This window comes from Oryctolagus cuniculus, chromosome X, assembly GCF_964237555.1.
Source record: "Oryctolagus cuniculus chromosome X, mOryCun1.1, whole genome shotgun sequence".
Taxonomy (NCBI): domain Eukaryota; kingdom Metazoa; phylum Chordata; class Mammalia; order Lagomorpha; family Leporidae; genus Oryctolagus; species Oryctolagus cuniculus.
Window position 1 is genome coordinate 24,890,444 of NC_091453.1, and position 19,297 is coordinate 24,909,740.

Below are 19,297 nucleotides of genomic sequence, written 5' to 3' on the forward strand. Positions count from 1 at the left end.
TCTTGTACTGCTTTCCCGGGCCATAGCAGAGAGCTGGATCAGAAGTGGAGCAGCCGCGTCTTGAACCGGCGCCCATATGGGATGCCGGCACTGTAGGCAGTGGCTTTATCCACTACGCCACAGCGCCAGCCCAATCCTATGATGCTATGCATGCATGGACACTACGCTTTGATAGATCATGGCAGCATGAGCTTCACTGTTACATAAGAAAGAAGCCTTTTGGTTAGACGTTACTCATGGACTCACTTAATAACTGTATCCTTATGTCAGTGGTAGGGCAATTTCTTTAGTTTGGTATTGTAACAATATAATTACCTCTACTCATTCTAGACTTTATGGTTTTCAAAATATGGTTCATTTGCATACTTTTGCAACGATTATATATGGGTTTCACTTAATTTGAAAGCATAATGTCTTTTGTTTTTAAATCATGAAAGTTAAAATGCAGAAATACAAGCCATTGTGCTATTTGATTCTGATAGTTTATCACCTAAGTCAAAGAAGTCAAGGTTCTATTTTCATGGCAATTATAATTTGAAGGTGACCTTAATGTTTATTTCCAGCTGTTCCTAGTGTGAATTAGGAGTTTTCCAAGAGTCTCCAAACCTAGAGAGTTACTGAGGTTCTTACTATTAGGCTAACATCACAAATGTCTCCACCCATAGGCCTTTCCCTAGTTGAGAAGCAGATGATTTTATGACTTTAAAATGATCACCTGAATAAAAGGATCTATCTCGCTAAGGGGTATTATGTGGGATGAAATGTGTCAAATATGAAAACTCATATAAAAAAGACTAAGGTGATGCATGGAGAAGTGGCAAAAATGGCAGTCCTGACTGCATGAAAAGGAATGAGTCCAGAGATGACCTTATTTATTCCCGAGGATGAGAAACGACGTGCGCCGCCGGAAGCTTGCTCTGACAATAGGTGTACCCCTTCTCAGCTTCCCATGGTGCTTTCAGATTAAGCTGGCATATATTTCCTTCGAAGTTAACTCCATTTGTACATACTTTCTTCCCAAAGCAATTTATTTCCATTTAAATAATCCAGGCTGACTTTTAAAAGTCTCCTGTGAGAATTAACTTGCATATGATACTTAAGCACTTAGTAAACATTAAAGTGTCATGTGAATGTTTAACCTTACATCAGGGGGACATAAATATACTTGGAAATAAAGATGTAAAAGGCAATGCTAAATCTTCATCAGATTGTAACTAAAATGATAATAATAATGAAGATATTTTAGTATAATAATTCTTATACATTGAGTAATAATTCCGTGTAAGAAAATAACTTAACAGATGTTTCTAATCTACTGCTTCCCCTCCCCAGGAGTACTCCAAAGTGAGTTAAGAAAGCACTGATGAAAAAGTTGCTTATATAAACAAGTGTATGTAGTCTATTATTTATGTGTGTATTAGAATCCAGACAATGGGATTCATAAGGTTACAGCTGAGATGAACTTTAGGGATTGCCTAGTATATATTCCATCAACTAGTTTGTGACAGAGGCAAGACTATAAGTTAGGTCGCTTCTAAAGCTTTGTTCCTCTCATGACACCAGGTTCTTTGATGTTCCTGTTTAAATCATTAAATATGATCTGAAAATTAGTAATTTTATCAATGTTCTTTTTTAAAAAAAAAGATTTATTTATTTACTTGAAAGTCAGTTAGAGAGAGAAGGAGAGAAAGAGAGAGAGAGATCTTTCATCCGCTGGTTCACTCCCCAATTGGTCACAATGGCTGGAGCCGTGCCGATCTGAAGCCAGGAGCCAGGAGCTTCTTCCGGGCCTCCCACGCAGGTGCAGGGGCCCAAGGACTTGTGCCATCTTCTACTGCTTTCCCAGGCCATAGCAGAGAGCTGGATCGGAAGTGGAGCAGCCGGGACTAGAACCGGTGCCCATATGCTATGCCAGCACTGAAGGCTGAGGTTTTACCTGCTACGCCATAGCTCCGGCCCCTCAATGTTCTCTTTAAATTTTATCTTTGAAGATGAATTTCTAAAATTTTGAGATCACTTACTAGTTTTTCTGGGAAAGGATCATTTTATAACATATATTATAAATAATTTTTGAGGCTAAGAGATACTTTTATCTACATCAAACATGGGTTAGGAATGCTCACCAGGAGGGTAAATCTCTACATTTTACCTTGATAAGATTTTATTTTTCTTTCATGAATTTTGTAAACTTTTTCTTCCTTGATGGTCATCTTGAGCCTATATATAAGTCAATGGTAAAATTCCCAAACTCATTGTAGGAGCATAAGCATTCAAAGCTTTGGTAGTACAACTTTAAGGAAAATCTAAAGACCTTTCTTTGTTGTTGTCTCATTCAGATCATAATAAATATTTCATTCCCAATCTAATGGATTTGGCTTGGAGGTACCTTACATAGACATTTTGTGATGTTAGGGTTTGGTTTGTTTTAAAAATTTATAACACTTCCAAGCAGAAGTTAGATCTGTTTTCACAAGTGCCAATACCACAGGCCATTTTCTATAAACATCTTCTGAAAAAAAAAATCAAACATACATTACCCAAAGAACCAGAGACATAGCTGTTTCTGGTTCTGATCTTAACAGACATCAGCTTTTACTTGGCAAAGTGCAAGTGAGAAGGGAATTGATGAAGTCTGATCACCTTTTTGAAGGAGTTCTGTCTGGGGATGGAAAGAATGGAAGGGGATGTCTCTGACATCACTTTCTTATATGACTCAAAACTGCTTAGCTGAAATGACAAAGTAGAAGTAGTGAGAAAACCCATGTAATCCAAAGTAAGATGAGGTACCATTTATTTTAGCTTTCTTACTTTAAAAATATAAGTCCCTTGAGTTAAATGCATGGTTACTATATGACTCAGCAATTCCATTTCTAAGTATTCACCTAAGGAAATTAGAAAAACACATTCACATAAATACTTCCACGTAGTTTTCATTTTATTCCTAAAAGCCCTACACTGGAACCAACCCAAATTATAATTATTAATGTATAGTATAGGGGCCAGGCACAGTGGGTTAAGGCCCCGGCCTGAAGCGCCAGCATCCCATATGGGTCCCGGTTCGAGACCTGGCTGCTCCACTTCCTGTCCAGCTCTCTGCTATGGCCTGGGAAAGCAGTAGAAGATGGCCCAAGTCCTTGGGCCCCTGCACCCAAGTGGGAGACCCGGAGGAGGCTCCTGGCTCCTGGCTTCAGATCGGCGCAGCTCCGGCCATTGCAGCCAACTGGAGAGTGAACCATCGGATGGAAGACCTCTCTCTCTCTCTCTCTCTCTCTCTCTCTCTCTGGCTCTCCTCTCTCTGTGTAACTCTGACTTTCAAGTAAATAAATAAATCTTTAAAAAATGTGTAGTATAACCATATAATAGAATAGTATTCAATAAAAAGGAAGACGCTACTGATATGTAAAATAGTATGGTTGAACCTCAACATTATGATGAGACAAAAGAAGAATAAAGTATGATTCCCTTTCTATAGAGTTCAAGAATAGGAAGAAGTATTGTGGTAGAACACCACCAAAATAGGGGTTTCTGGAAACAGGTAGTGGGAAGATTGACTGCAAAGAACTACGAGACTTTTAGGGTGCTGCTGTGTCTTGATTGGGAATCGCGGTCATATGAGTGTGTATTAGGGCTTCTCAACCTCGGCTTCACTGACACTTGGGGCTGGATAAGTCTTTCCTGAGGAAGTTTGTGCTATCTGTTGTAGGATGTGTATTTACTGGATGCCAGTAGTTCTCTCCCACCCAACCACTCAATTATGACACCAAAAATGTCTCCAGATATTTTTAAACATACTTTAGGTGATGGGATCATCTTCAATTGAGAATCATTGGTGTAGTTTATCAATCCTTATCAAAATGTGCAATTAAGATGGGTGTGCATGTTTTATTGTTTCTAAATTAAACTTTCAATTACATAAATAAAAATAAGTGCTTGAGGGTGAGGGGAAGAGTAATTTTGCAGTGGAAAAATCTAACCAATACTATCTCTGCCAGGTGATTTTTGTCAACATCAACAATGGTCAATCATATTGACAGTATGCACTCTTGATGTGATGTGATAAAAATGACATGGCTTATTCCCATGGTCTTTCTCACCAAAGCACATCATTCCAGTTTAATCATGAGAAAAAAAACATCAGACAAAGCCTAATGGAGGGGAATTAAATGCATGGCCTATACCCTTCAAAACTGCCAAGGCTGTGGAAAAACAGGGCACATCTGAGAAATTGTCATAACCAAGAGAAGTCAAAGGAGGCTTAATGACTAAATGTAACATGTTGTCCTGGATGGGATCCTGGAGCAGAGAAGGAACATTAGGTCAAAATCAAAGAAACCTGAATAAAATATGTACTTTAGTTAATAATGATTTACTTGTGCTGGTTCCTTAATTGTGGCAAATCTACCAGACTAATGTAAGATGTTAATAATAGGAGAAACTGTGCGGGGTATGTGGGAACTCTCTGTACTGCAATTTTGCTGTAAACCTAGTTTTTTTTTTCTTTTTTATTGAACTAAATTAATAGAAAATATGAAGCTTACTTATAAAAATAAGTCCTTTTAGAATTGACACTGATCTTAAATATTATTCAGAAATCTACAGACTTGAGGTTTCTGTTTGTTGCTGTTGTTTGGCTGTTTTTAATACTGCTAATCACAAACATGACAAAGACTTTTATGAAGCAATTGCCACCCATTGTTAGTCTTTTGATCTCATAAATAACCTGGAAATCTTCTCTGGACATATTGTGACTGAGTAGAACTTAAACTGTATAAAAAATTATTGACCACTTAATATAATATATACCAGGCACTGAAGTAGTTACTGGGGACATTAAGATGGGTAAAATCTGGTCCCTGTTTGCTAAGGAACTCAGAGTCCTGAAGGGGGGGGATCATCTGGTATAATGGTAGAGTTAGTTATTTATAAGAGCATAAAGGTGGGAAATATTATTTTTTAAAGGGGAGAGTCTTTTTGTATTCCAAAAAAAAAAAAAATGGATTGTAATGATTCTGGCATAGAGAGGGCCATGTGTGGATTAAGGGCTACTTTGAAGAAAAGAGTAATGAAGAATGGGAGATGGGAACTTTTCTTTAACATGCTGCCATTTGTCTCATGCATCTTTCTTTTTTTTAAGGGAAAGAGTTTATTGGGGGAAACTTGGCAGACCACAGGGAAGGGGCAAAGGAGGAAGAGAGGGAGAAGGAGAGCATAAGATAGAGAGAGACAGAGAGAGATCAGGAGATGGAGAGAAAGAGAGAGCGAGCCACGTGCTCAGGAACAGGTCCTTTTTTTTTTTTTTTTTTTTTGACAGGCAGAGTGGACAGTGAGAGAGAGAGACAGATCTTCCTTTTGCCATTGGTTCACCCTCCAATGGCCGCCGCCGGCGCGCTGCGGCCGGCGCACTGTGCTGATCCGATGGATGGAAACAGGTGCTTCTCCTGGTCTCCCATGGGGTGTAGGGCCCACGCACCTGGGCCATCCTCCACTGCACTCCCGGGCCACAGCAGAGAGCTGGCCTGGAAGAGGGGCAACCGGGACAGAATCCGGTTCCCCGACCGGGACTAGAACCCGGTGTGCCAGCGCCGCAAGGCGGAGGATTAGCCTGTTGAGCCACGGCACCGGCCCAAGGAACAGGTCCTTTTAAAACTTTGCTGGGGGGTGGGCTGGGAAGTAGGAGCAGCTAATCCCATTAGAATGGGGGTGGAGCTTGACATTGGTGGTTGGGCCATGTGGCCACTTGACTTCCAGCATCTCATAGATCTTTCAATGTTGGCCTATGAGTGTGGTTTGGGGGCTTTTGTGAGCCCTGACACTTGTTTCCTGTATTAATGGCAGAAGAATAATTGTATTCTTCCAGGCAGACTTTCCTACTCTGTTGACCTCCAAGTCTTCCTATGGGATTGTTACCCATAGCGACACATCTGGACAGAGCTGAAGAAAGTTCAGGCCCAGTGTTGATTGAATCTCTGAAACTTCCTATGTTTTATTTATTTATTTATTTGCATGCATTTCATAAATACAACATTAGGAACATAGTAATTCTTCCCACCGTACCCACCCTCCCACCCACTCTTCCACCCCTCTTCCTCCTCCCTTTTCTGTTCCCTGTCCTGTTTTTCACTAAGATCTATTTTCACTTAACTTTATATACAGAAGATTAACTCTATTCTAGATAAAGAGTTCAACACTTAGCATGAGAAATAAAAAGGAAAAGAAAACAACAACAACAACAGCAAAACTATTCCTCAACAGTCCAGAAAAGGGCTGTTCAAAGTTATTGCATCTCAAGGATAATTTTGCTTTTTTTCCCCCTTCCTCTTTCCCATTCCTTCCTCCCCCTTCTTTCCTTTTAGAAACTTAATTATCTTTTTTTTGACAGGCAGAGTTAGACAGTGAGAGAGAGAGAGACAGAGAGAAAAGTCTTCCTTCCATTGGTTCACCCCCCCCCCCATAGCTGCTAGGGCCGGCGTGTTGCGCCGATCCGAAGCCAGGAGCAAGGTACTTCTTCCTGGTCTCCCATGCAGGTGCAGGGCCTAAGCACTTGGGCCATCCTCTACTGCCTTTCTGGGCCACAGCAGAGAGCTGGACTGGAAGGGGAGCAACGGGACTAGAACCTGGGGTGCCGGTGCCGCAGGTGGGGGATTAGCCTAGTGAGCCACAGTGCTGGCTGAAACTTAATTATCTTTAAAGAAGAACCCCAAAATGATACATCTTTTTCTAGCTCTTAGACATAACTATAACTTATGAGACATAAAAATACCCTCCACTTAATACACTAAAAGGAAGTGATTCTTGAGAACAAGTTTTACTATTGACTCTCATGATACAACTCTTTAAGGACAGAGGTCCTGCATGGGGAGTTAGTGCATAGTGACTCCTGTTGTTTATTTAACATTTAATACTCTTATGTACAATGTCAGTGACCACCCGAATTCTCTTGACATGAGCTACCTAGGCTATGGAAGACTTTTGGATCCACTAACTTGACAAGGCCATAACCAAAGTGGAAGTTTTCTCCTCCCTTCAGAGAAAAGTACCTCCTTCTTTGGTGGCCACTTCTTTGCACTGGTGTCTCACTCACAGAGGTCCCTCATGTAGAACATTTTTTGCAATAGTGTTTGGACTTCTCATGCCTGAAATGCTCTCATGGGCTTTTCAGCCAGACCAGAATGCCTTAAGGGCTGATTCTGAGATCAGAGTGCTACTTAAAGCAATTGTTATTCCATGAATTTGCTGTATGGACTGCATCACACTACATCTTTATTTTCTTCTCTTCAAAGAGAAGAAAACTCAAACTTCACAGGATGGTTGGAATAGGAAAGCGAAAAATGTTTGTAAATGATTCAGTTATTTGCAGATGTTGGCCATGTTAGCTATCCAAATTTCTTTCTTTACCTGGTGCCCACAGAAATCTTTTATCCTCTGTTCCTTTAAGTTTTAGAAAATTACCTAGCATAAGGGAGTTGGCATGGAATGGTCTTTAAGAACACAGACTTTGGAGTAAGACACACCCTAGGTTTAAATCTTGACTTGGCTATGAGAATTCTTACTAAATATTTGTTGAATGCTTGGATGTAACTGTGGTCTCCACTCAAGGCTCTGTGTCACATTCAGTGTGGGAGATACTCTGGTAAGGACAGAAAACTCTGTGACTCAGGAATTATCTTGGCAAATTGTTAATATTCCAATTGTCCTATAGCCTTATGTAGGGCAGGCAATCCACTCAAGATGGTGAACTAATAATAATCACAGTTTTTTGATGCTCTTCCCATAGATACATGAGGTCTATGTTACCCTTCATTGAATCTGGACAGGCTCTGTGGCTGATTTGATTAAAAAATATAACAGAAGTGAAGTTGTGCTAGTTTCAGGCCCAGACATTAAGACAATGGTAGTTTCCATTTCCCGTCCTTTGGATGCCAACTTACATTTAAGAAGTGTGACTTCCTTGAGAACACCATATTGTGAGGAGCTCAAGCTACATGGGAAGGCCTTGAAGAATGATGTGCCATGTGGAAATAATTGATAATTTTGACAACTGAAATATCAGCTATGGAGAAAGGAAGGAAGGAAGGAAGGAAGGAAGGTAGGAAGGAAGGAAGGAAGGAAGGAAAAGAAAGAGAGAGAGAGAGAAAGAAAGAGAGAGAGAAAGAAAGAGAAAGATTATGAGATTTGGTACTGTAAGAGTCAGTTTCTTATTTTAATCATCCTCTCCCCTTTGTTCTTTGAAATGAAATTGATGACTTACCTCCTTTGAGCAAAGGAAAGGGGGAACTGGCTCCATCAATGAATCCAATAAACTCTTCTTTGAGGTGCCATTAGGAAACAGGTATTACATAACAGTTATCAGAATATCCTTAATGGATGCTGTAGCAGCCAATCACTCTGGTGCCCCAGTGGGCTCCATGTCCTGATATTTACATCATTATGTAGTCCTTTCCCAGATGAATGGGGATGACCTGGGTGTCCAACAGGATAGACACTGTGGTTTCTGTGGAGTGTGATTTCTAAGTGTAGTCCATAACAGATATCCCAGCTTTCATCTTCCTTCTTTGGGCTCCCTTGCTCTATGGGAAGTGTTGCCCTGTTGTGAGGACACCCAAGTTGCCCTCTGGATGGAAGGAGCCCTGTGGTGAGCAACTGAGGCTTCCTGCCAACACTCAGCACTAACCTGTCCGCTGTGTGAATAAACCATCCTGGCTGTGGCTCCTCCAGTCTTAATCAGGCCAACAGATGAATACAGCCCTAGCTGCTGACAATTTGACTGCAACCTCGTGAGAGATCACGACGCAGAACCACCCAGCCAAGCTGCTGGGATACCAGTGTCACAAGTGAGACTAAACCCACTGTGCCACAATGCTGGTCCAGTAAGGAGGCTTTTTAGTGTGGATTCCCTTATTTCCAATCTATGCATCTGCTTGTGCTTTCAAAAACAGAGGACTACTTTTGTAATATATAAAGGGGACCGGGTGTGGTTGAGAGGAATGCTAAAGAGTTCTGCTTTGGGGGCCTTTGCTGTGGCGAAGGAGGTAAAGCCGCTGCCTGCAGTGCAGCATCCCATTTGGGTGCTGGTTCCAGTCCCGGATGCTCTACTTCCTGCTCCACTGTTCCACTCCTCTGGCCTGGGAAAGCAGTAGAAGATGGCTCAAGTGCTTGGGTTCTTGCACCCATGGGGGAGACCCAGAATAAGTTCCTAGCTCCTGGCTTTGGATTCCAACTTTTGCAGCCATTTAGGGAGTAAACCAGCGGTTAGAAGACCTCTCTCTTTCTCTCTCTCTACCTCTCTGTAACTTTGCCTTTCAAATAAAATAATTTTAAAAAAATCAATCTCAGATGCAGGCTAGCATTTAAAAAATAGGTCTGCTTCATGCTTATGGGAAGACAAGGCAGACTAGACTCCATGTGGAAGGGGATAATTTCACCAAATATAAGGACCTCTTGAAAGCTGAGGGCAGAGAACCCAAAGATGGATGTCTGAACGAGAGTGTGCTATTGTTCCAGAAAAATTTTGAGGAAAATTAGCAATGGTCTCACCTGAATGGTGTCTACTTTTGGTCCTATGAGTAGGACATAGAATTATATAACCTCAACTGTTTTGTCCAACTCTAAGATTCCCTGATGAGTTCATTTGGTATATTCTCTTCTGTGTATGAAAGTGCTTCCAAAAGTCCCTGGAAAAATGGAATTAAAAATGAGTTTATTTTGTCATGAAAAATGTTGAAATCTATGTATAATGCACATTTCCATGAACTTTTTGAAGATCACTCATAAATGTTCATACACTGTTTTGCCATTGTGTTGAGAACTTGGGGTCTTTAATAGTTACTATATTTTTGTTGTCTTCTGTGAATGTTGTCAAAATGCAAGTTGATTCTATGTCCCTACATCTTCCTTCTCTTCCTACAACTTCATAAAGCAGGCTTATACCCAACTTGAATATCATGAATATGTAGGAAGAAAGTAGTTAACTATGTTTGCATCAAACTAAGTTCAATACAGTTGAGCAGGAGCTGCAATAGAGGTTAAAAAATAACTCCAATTCACGGACCAGGAGCAGGATGAGAAGTGAGATAATTTATAGCCAATCAGCAGCTGGAAGGGCAGTGAATTGATAAGGCTACAGTCACAGACCTTTAACTGATGGCTCTACCATCTGTATAGAAACCATGTGTCAAGAAAACTGAATGGTTTGGGCACAGAGCTCAGTGTGTCTGAGGATTGAGTCATGGTGAAAGAGACAGCAAACAAAACAAAGTAAAACAAAACAAAAAGAGTCCATTTAATGCCCGGTTGATGTTGCTCAGTCACCTACTAGTTGAGAATGTTTTCTCTGCCATGGTTTAATGAATGCCTTATCTTTACAACCCAAGTGGAGAAGCCTCTGCGAGAACACAGTAACAACAGGACCACAAACCTCTACCTAACAATTATCCCTTGCTGGCACGCTCGGGTCAAGTTTCTAAAGCAAGCAAGAAAATAACAAGCATAAAAATGATATGCATGCATTTCAGTGGACTTGGCTTCTGTCACGTGTCCACATTTCTTTAGCTTAGGTCGTATTCAGGGTGTGGGTGCCACAGGTCTTCTAGAAGGGTACTTCAAAAATTTGTGGAAGTGAAATTGAAAGATAAGCTCATTTTGGTGCAAAATTTTTGAAATCTACATGTACTGTACTTTTTTCATAATACGATTTTTCTATGAATGCTTTGTAGACCCCTTGTATGCGTGGATTTCAAAGCATTTTTTGTGCCCAAATAAACTTGTTTGTTAAGTCCATTTCCATGAACTTTTTGAAGTCCCCTCAGGTTTTCAAGTGTCTCCCTTGTAATTCAGACAGCAATGATTTCGATGAGGATTCTGCTCTGGTTAATTTGGTCCCATTGTTAAAGTGACCGCGAGGCTCTCTAACAAGTGATGACGGGAGAAGGCTGACTGGCTTCACAAGCAGTACCAGAATGCATGTGACAGCTGTTAGTAGAAGCAATGGAGAGGAGGCACCTGGACTCCTCTTACAAGCAATGCAATCAAAAGCAGAGTTGTATCTGAGTAAAAAATCCACTTCAATTCATCCACGTCATTCTCTGCTCACAGATGAATACATGGAAGTGAAAACAAAGAAGCACACGTTATTTTAGGGTCAGCAAAGCAAGTCTGGTGACACTCTACAACAAGTGAAGGGCCCTTACTCTTGTATAAGTTCATGTGAATCACTGTGGGACATGGATACCTCTCAAAGGTCACATTAACTTTTTTTTCTTTCACTTCAGTCCTGTTACCTACAAAACTTTGTTTTCTCTCAACATTCCTGTCTTTGTTCTTATAAAATAGTAGACGAAGGCCGGCGCCGCGGCTCACTAGGCTAATCCTCCGCCTAGCGGCGCTGGCACACCAGGTTCTAGTCCCGGTCGGGGCGCCGGATTCTGTCCCGGTTGCCCCTCTTCCAGGCCAGCTCTCTGCTGTGGCCAGGGAGTGCAGTGGAGGATGGCCCAGGTGCTTGGGCCCTGCACCCCATGGGAGACCAGGAAAAGCACCTGGCTCCTGGCTCCTGCCATCGGATCAGCGCGGTGCGCTGGCCGCAGCGCGCCGGCTGCGGCGGCCATTGGAGGGTGAACCAACGGCAAAGGAAGACCTTTCTCTCTGTCTCTCTCTCTCACTGTCCACTCTGCCTGTCAAAAAAAAAATAATAAAATAAAAAAAATAAAAATAAAAAAATAGTAGACGAACCATAGTAGAAAATTTTGAAAAAAAAAATCTAAATTATAAGGTAGAAAACAATAATTCCCTGTAGAACAGCCCCTCAGAAATAACCACTGTTCACAGTGGGTGCATTTCATGGAAACTTTCTTTCCCAATGTGTGTGTGTGTTATAAAATTCATATTAAATAAGTATAATTTTCTATCATATCTTCATTCAACATTAAAATTTTTACCTTGCTTTTGAAAGTTAATTTTAGCATTTAGGATTCTGCAGTATAGAGGTACCAGTGAGTAAGTGCTCTGGAGTCAAACAGATCCCAATTCTAGTACTGATTCCTCTGGTTTCCAGCTCTGTGAATGGGCAAATGACTTCAGTTTATCATCTGTAAAATGGGTACACTATAAGCTATTTCATATGATTTCTGTGAAGATTAAATTAGATAGTATCTACAAAGCCCTTACATAATAATTGTAATAGATAACATATGGGCCAGCGCCGAGGCTCACTAGGCTAATCCTCCGCCTTGCGGTGCCGGCACACTGGGTTCTAGTCCCGGTCGGGGCGCTGGATTCTGTCCCAGTTGCCCCTCTTCCAGGCCAGCTCTCTGCTGTGGCCAGGGAGTGCAGTGGAGGATGGCCCAAGTGCTTGGGCCCTGCACCCCATGGGAGACCAGGAGAAGCACCTGGCTCCTGCCATTGGATCAGCGTGGTGTGCCAGCCGCAGCGCGCCGGCCGCAGCGGCCATTGGAGGGTGAACCAACGGCAAAGGAAGACCTTTCTCTCTGTCTCTCCCTCTCACTGTCCACTCTGCCTGTCAAAAAAAAATAGATAACATATGTGAAATATATGTATATGATAAATGTGAAGTATATGTTATCCAGTACTGACTCACTACCCAGTCTTTGGAAATAGAGTACATTCCCAATATTTTTGCTCTTTATGATGTTGCCATGTTTGCCTACATTTAAAATGATTTACTTAGGATAAATCCCTAGCAGTGGAATAAAGGGAATACACATTTTTAAAGCTTGATTCAAGTGCCTATCTAGACTGGTTTTTATCTATTTGCTCCTGCAGTAGCATTGCGTAGAGTGATCATCTGGCTCCACCTTAGAGAACATTATGTATTATCTTTTGTAACTGTATTAATATAATATGTAAATAATGATATCTAATTTAAATATGAATATTGTTGGTCACTTAGTGACTTTGAATATATTTTTTTAGATTTATTTATCTATTTGAAAGGCAGAGTTATAGAGAGGCAGAGGCAGAGAGAGAGAGAGAGAGAGAGGTCTTCCATCTGTTAGTTCACTCCAGAAATGACCGAAACTGCTGGAGCAGCGCTGATCTGAAGCCAGGAGCCAGGAGCTTCTTCTGGTTCTCCACCATGGGTGCAGGGACCCAAGGACGTGGGCCATCTTCCACTGCTTTCCCAGGCCATAACAGAGAGCTGGATAGGAAGTGGAGCAGCCGGGTCTTGAACTGGTGCCCATATGGGATGCTGGCACTGCAGGCAGCGGCTTTACCTGCTACGCCACAGAGCCGGCCTTGTGAATATGTTTTCATGTGTTTGTCTTCTTTCTTGAATTGTCTCCCAATCAATCAACATATATAATCAGGTGCCACTTTTATGCCAGATATACTGTGAAATATATGTTGAGAATGTGTTTGAGTCAAGGCAGGCAGATGTGACCCAAGCAAGATCTGGTAGCACCCTATTTATTTGAAGGCTCTTCTCATGTCAAGCATTGGGCTAAATGCTTAATTTGATGATAATGTTAACCATTGGGGTTTTCTGGTTAAATATTAGCCTGCTTTAGTTAATCTAGAGCCCAAGTTGTCATCTTCCTTATTTTGGTCATATTCTTCTATGTACATTCTGGGTAAGTAAAGTGTGAAGGCATGAATTTAAATTTCACACACATCTGTGGGCCTGAGATGGGTGGATTGACTCTCTACAAAATCTGTAAAGAAGAGATGGATGGTGATGAATTAGCGGCATTTGAGTGGCCAGAAGATGCTGAAGAATACATCCAAGAAACTGAACAATTTTAGCATGTGCAGAGCTGATAAACTTGATCCAAATCAAGGTGGTCTTCTTTGAATTCCCAGGTTTAAGAGTCTGTTCTACATTTGGCAGCTTAAGTGGAGGCATCTCTGGGTAGCCACCCACCCATCTGCACCCCTATTATCTAAGTCGTGTCCTAGCTTAAAAGGTCAACTTTGGTTGCCACTGGGAAGTGGCAGCTTTTTTTGCCTGTGGAGGTGAATTAGAACAGCCTGGTGGCAGGTATGGATGGAAAAGTTCCTCTTTCCTTCCAGTGGCAGCTACAGGATTCTTCATTACGACAGTTTCAGGGGTTCCCATACACAGCAGTGTTTACATCCCCTCTGACACATTGACATCTTCCGATTTGCCAGGGTATTATTTATTGGCCTCTGCAAAGATGTCATACAGGAAGGAGGAGTGGCTGTCTCATGGTTATAGGCCATTTCATAGTCTTATTATAACTCACAGCATTCAACGACTTTTCACACTTATTATCACAACGATTCTGGGAAGTGTTGAAAACCAGTGCCACAAATATCATTGACCCAACCTGTTGGTAATACAAACCTGAGCTTCGTGCTCTGGCCGTGTACCAGAGAGGGACAGGTAAGGTCACTGTTTGTTAAGAATCAGAAATTTGGTTTAAGATGCATATTCTTATGCATGGGGACTTTACTAGGGTTGGGTAGGCAACAATTCCAGATTGATGAAAAAAGCAACACGATTTTGACTCAAGAGATCTTAGGGTACAAATTGTCTATTGATGTTTTCCACTGAAGAGTTGATAGGTCTTTCAGCAAGGTCATCTAATAAATAATGGAAGCATTTCCTCGGGCATGACAGTCCTGGAAAAGTCATGCTAACCAAGACAGTGGAATGGAAAACTCACGCTAGCAAAGCTCATAAGATGCAGTTTGGGACCCCAGCGTCTAGACTTGAGTGTGGAGTAGATGGTTTTGATTCTTAGAGGAAACATGATCATATCCCATTTTATAGATGAGAAAATTGAGGTTCAGGAAGATTAGGTAGCTTTCCAGAGTCAAACATCTCATTAGTTCTTTAGAGAGAGCTAGTCTCGAGTTCTTTTCTGACTTACCCACTAAGAACTTCCCCTCTAGTGCTCTTCATCTTGCCCTTTGTTTCAAGTCCCTCTGGGCATTATGAGCAAGAGGAAGTTTTGAATTGATTTGAAGGTTTAAGCCACATAGTTTTACTCGAACTGATGATAAAATGCTTTGCTGAGAACAGGCTTGTCCAATGAGTCTAAATGCCCTTCACTCTATGTTTCAAAGATAATTCATGGATGAAGAAAAGGGAATTGTATCTTTACCAGGAGTTTCATTTCACAAATTAATCATTCGTATGGCTCTGGCTGCTGTATCAATGGCATGCAGGGGACAGAAATCCTTTATGGCTTTTTCTCTAAGGATTTTCATAAGGATGTCTTAAAGTAGGAGTAAGAAGGAATCAAGGAGGAAGGCAGAGAGTGGGAAAAATTGACTCTCTCTCTCTCTCTCTTATTCTATGTGCATTCGGATTTTCTTTGATTCATTTTCCCCACCCTGGCTCCTGTGTCCTCCTGGTCCCAATTCCACCTCACCCTCACCCCCAACTCCTGTGTGATAACCCTGTGGGCGTATTTCATAAAGGTAAAATACATGCCCAGAGCAAAATGGCCATAAAGAGAAATATAAAGGGGTGTCACAAAGAGTCTGGACAGCAGAAAGATTGGATGCCTGCATCTCTTATCAGAGGACCTGGGTTCGAGTCCAAGCTTTGCTTCTGATTCCAGATTCCTGTTAGTGCACATCGTGGAAAGCAGAACTGCCACCCATGTGGGAGACTTGGATAGAATTCCTGGCTCTAGCTTTTGCCAACTGTTGCCAGCATTTGGAGAGTGAACCAGCTAACAGCTATCTGTCTGCTGCTTTAACTTTCAAATAAAATGAATACAATTTTTTTTAAATTAAAGTTTGTAGACAAATGGAATTAAAAGATAAGGTAAATTTTCCATGAACTTTTTGAAATCTTCCCTTGCGGTGTTGAGATATTGTGAAAAGTGTTATTAGTGGGAATTCAATCTTAGTGGGGAAGTGGAATACAGATTACATTTTTCTAAGTCCACCAGAATGTGAGCTTCAAAGGTGTAGAGGTAGAATAGCTTTAATATTGGGTCTCCAGTGCTAAGAGTACACAGTAGGCACTCAAAACTATGTGTTGAAAGAACAAATGAACAGCAAGAGGATACCAGTTACTATTTAGCTTTTGAGATTAACTCCAGATGCCATTTTTGTTTTCTTAACCTTGGTCCTGGGTATGCTGCTGATCAGCACTTACCCTCATGTCAGCAATGTGTGAATCAGGCCACAAGTGGGCAAACAGTGAGGGGGTTTGGTGGCATCGTGGCCCTGCCTCTGCTGCTGAGAGTACCAAGTCCTTATCCAGTGTGTGTAGAGATGGGGTGAAGGACACTGAGACTTAAAGGAGAGGATGCCTGGATGAGTACTGGGGTGAATAATAGAGCAGAGAAATTCAGAATGAGGTAGGGTGACACTGGGAAAGCAGAGTTAGCTTGATTGGAAACTGAATGGATTTTTGACAGGCTGGCTGGTCCAGAGCTTTTCCATGAATTCCAGTTTCTCTATGAAGTGACTTAAAACCAATCCCTGAAATCCCATATCAGAGACTCAGGTACCAGGGCTCACTTACATGCACAAGGCAGCCAACGTTTTTTGTTTTAAAAATTCATCTAAATGTACCTGTAGCAGTATTATGGATTTGATCAAAACTTATTAGCTCCTCAAGTAATGTAACAAATATGAAAGTTTTCACAATAGTATGTTATATATATTGATAAATCTATCTCTGTAAATATATTTATCTCTATGTACATGTTATACTAAAGACAACTGAACTGAATGTCAATCACATGGAAGAACAATTTTCCAGTTGATTGTACTTTTATTTATTTAGCCATTCAATAATTACATTTCAGATCTAATTATTAATTTAAGGGTACAATATTCAAAGTATTAGTAAATAAAAGTATCAGTTGGGTCTAGTTAATTTCAAAGTGTAAGACACTAAATTAAATATGAAAGGCAAACATATACAAAATGCAAATATATGAAAAAACTGATAAAATTGCTCATTGCTCTGCCTTTTTACAAAAGCTTCTGTGGGCAAGTTTTTATAAAAAGTATTGCTATTAGTTGTAAAATTCTTCTGTCTCAGGCTTGACACAAACAAATTAGGTATATAGTCTGTCATATATACACACGAAAAGGTGGCTACTTGGATGCAATGACACAATAAATGTTTTTCTATGGACCTCCTCCTGATATTGTATTTTTATATAATTGTAAAGTATACCATTTTCATTTCCTTTACAAAACAGATTACCAAAGCCAGCAGAATACTGAAATGACCAACAAAATAGTATGATCTAAATCACTATTTGGTATTCATAATATCTTTGTGGGAAACAGAAAAATAAAGTCCAAGTAATTCTATTTTTGGGAAATTTCATGACTACTTGAACTTTATTTTTTAAATTAGATCTGGATCAACTTAGAATGAGGTTCTTGGTAGCAGGTTCCAGATCTTCAACTTTGGTCTTTCCTTTTGCCACTTATATCAGCTATTTGAATGAGGAGCCCAATGACACATGAATCAGTGTTAGAAATGAACTGAAAATGGTTGAGATTGTTAGACTAGAGTATTGGATAATATGTTAGATGATGAAATGAAGATTCAAAGAGAATATCATAGACTAGAATTACTAACAGAGAGAAATGCAAATTTCTCATTAAGGGTTCATAATTTAATTACATGAGTGTAAGATGGAAGAGATATCAGAAGTTCTTATGAAAATGACCTTGTGGATTTAATTGGTCCCAAGTTTAATACAAACTAATAAGTCCACAAAGCTGTCCAAAAGCTGCGATTCCTTTGGCTATATATGTTACTAAAGCAGTAATAGTCTACATCCAGGGAGGAGTATTGTTTTGTACTCATCACATTTTGGGACATGATTATGCCATGTTTCCTAGTGGGCACAATCAGTGTGTTAGCAGGTCAGCACTTGGTTGTGGATGTCCTGCTGCTCTCTCAAGACACTGTTGAAGTGGGAAGGGTCATGGTAAATTCCCCTTTTCTGCGAACTATATGGCAGAAGTGGTAAGTCAACTCTCTTAGAACATATCCAACCAACTTGACTTTTCTTCTATCTTTACATGGGGCTGGAGTAGGGTAAGATCCCAAAACCTGGGGATGGGTGAAATATTAGCAGGCCTTACTCATCACTTGCTTTGGGATAAAGGTAATTTGGGTTAGGTAGCCTAGGAAAGAGGTATGCTCCATATGGGCCAGTGCAAACACCGCAGTATCTTTTTTGAGGGTTTTGGGATCTAAGAGAGAAAGATTTATTATTTCCTTTCCAATAATTTTTGTGTGATTGCATCTCTTTCATGAACTTTTCAATGGAAGATAACATTGTCTAGAGCAGGACATACTTTTTTTTTTAAAGATTTTATTTATTTATTTGAGTTACAGACAGTGAGAGGGAGAGAGAAAGGTCTTCCCTCCGTTGCTTCACTCCTCAAATGGCTGCAGTGGCCGGAGCTATGCCAACCTGAAGCCAGGAGCCAGGTGCTTCTTCCTGGTCTCCCATGCGGGTGCAGGGCCCAAGCACTTGGACCATCCTCCACTGCCCTCCCAGGCCACAGCAGAGAGCTGCCTGGAAGAGGAGTAGCCGAGACTAGAACTAGCATGCATATGGGATGCCGGTGCCACAGGCGGAGGATTAACCTACTGCACCATGGAGACAGGACTTACATATTCTTGAATTCTTGAACCATAATACCATTTTAAGAGCATACTACCCTTATCCCTACACTGTCTCTAACAGCTGGATAAGAGGACAGTGTGTGTTAACATCTCTCTATCTTGGTCTCCCACATGGGTGGCAGGGACCCAATTATTTGAGCCATCACCACTGGCTCCCAGGATCTGCATTCGCAGGAAACCAGAGTCCAGAACCAGAACCTGGAATCAAATCAAAGCACTCTGATATAGCACACGGGGAACCTAACTGGATCTTAACCTGTTAGGCCAAATGCCCACCTCTCCTTCTACTATTTGAATATTCTCTGTTCATTGAAGACATCACCATCTACCTTACCTTCCATATTTAGCTACTCACTAAATTCTGTTAACCACAACAACAAAAGTCTTTTGAAAATGTCTATGCCTACCTTCACCTGATTTGCCATCATTATATGTCACAATTTTTTCATTCCTGCCATGAAACTTGCAATATAATTTCAGACTGAGTATGGAAAATACAGCTTTTATGCCTACAAGCAAATGTTTCATGGCAGACAATAAATTATTTTGGTTCTGTCAGACCTCAAGGAGGCAATTTTTTGTTGTTTTGTGTTTGTGTTATCTATACATATAAGGTGAACACATTTCATGTATTTCATATATACAGATTTAAGAGCATAGTTTTCATTAACATAAAAGATTACCTAATACAGATCAAAC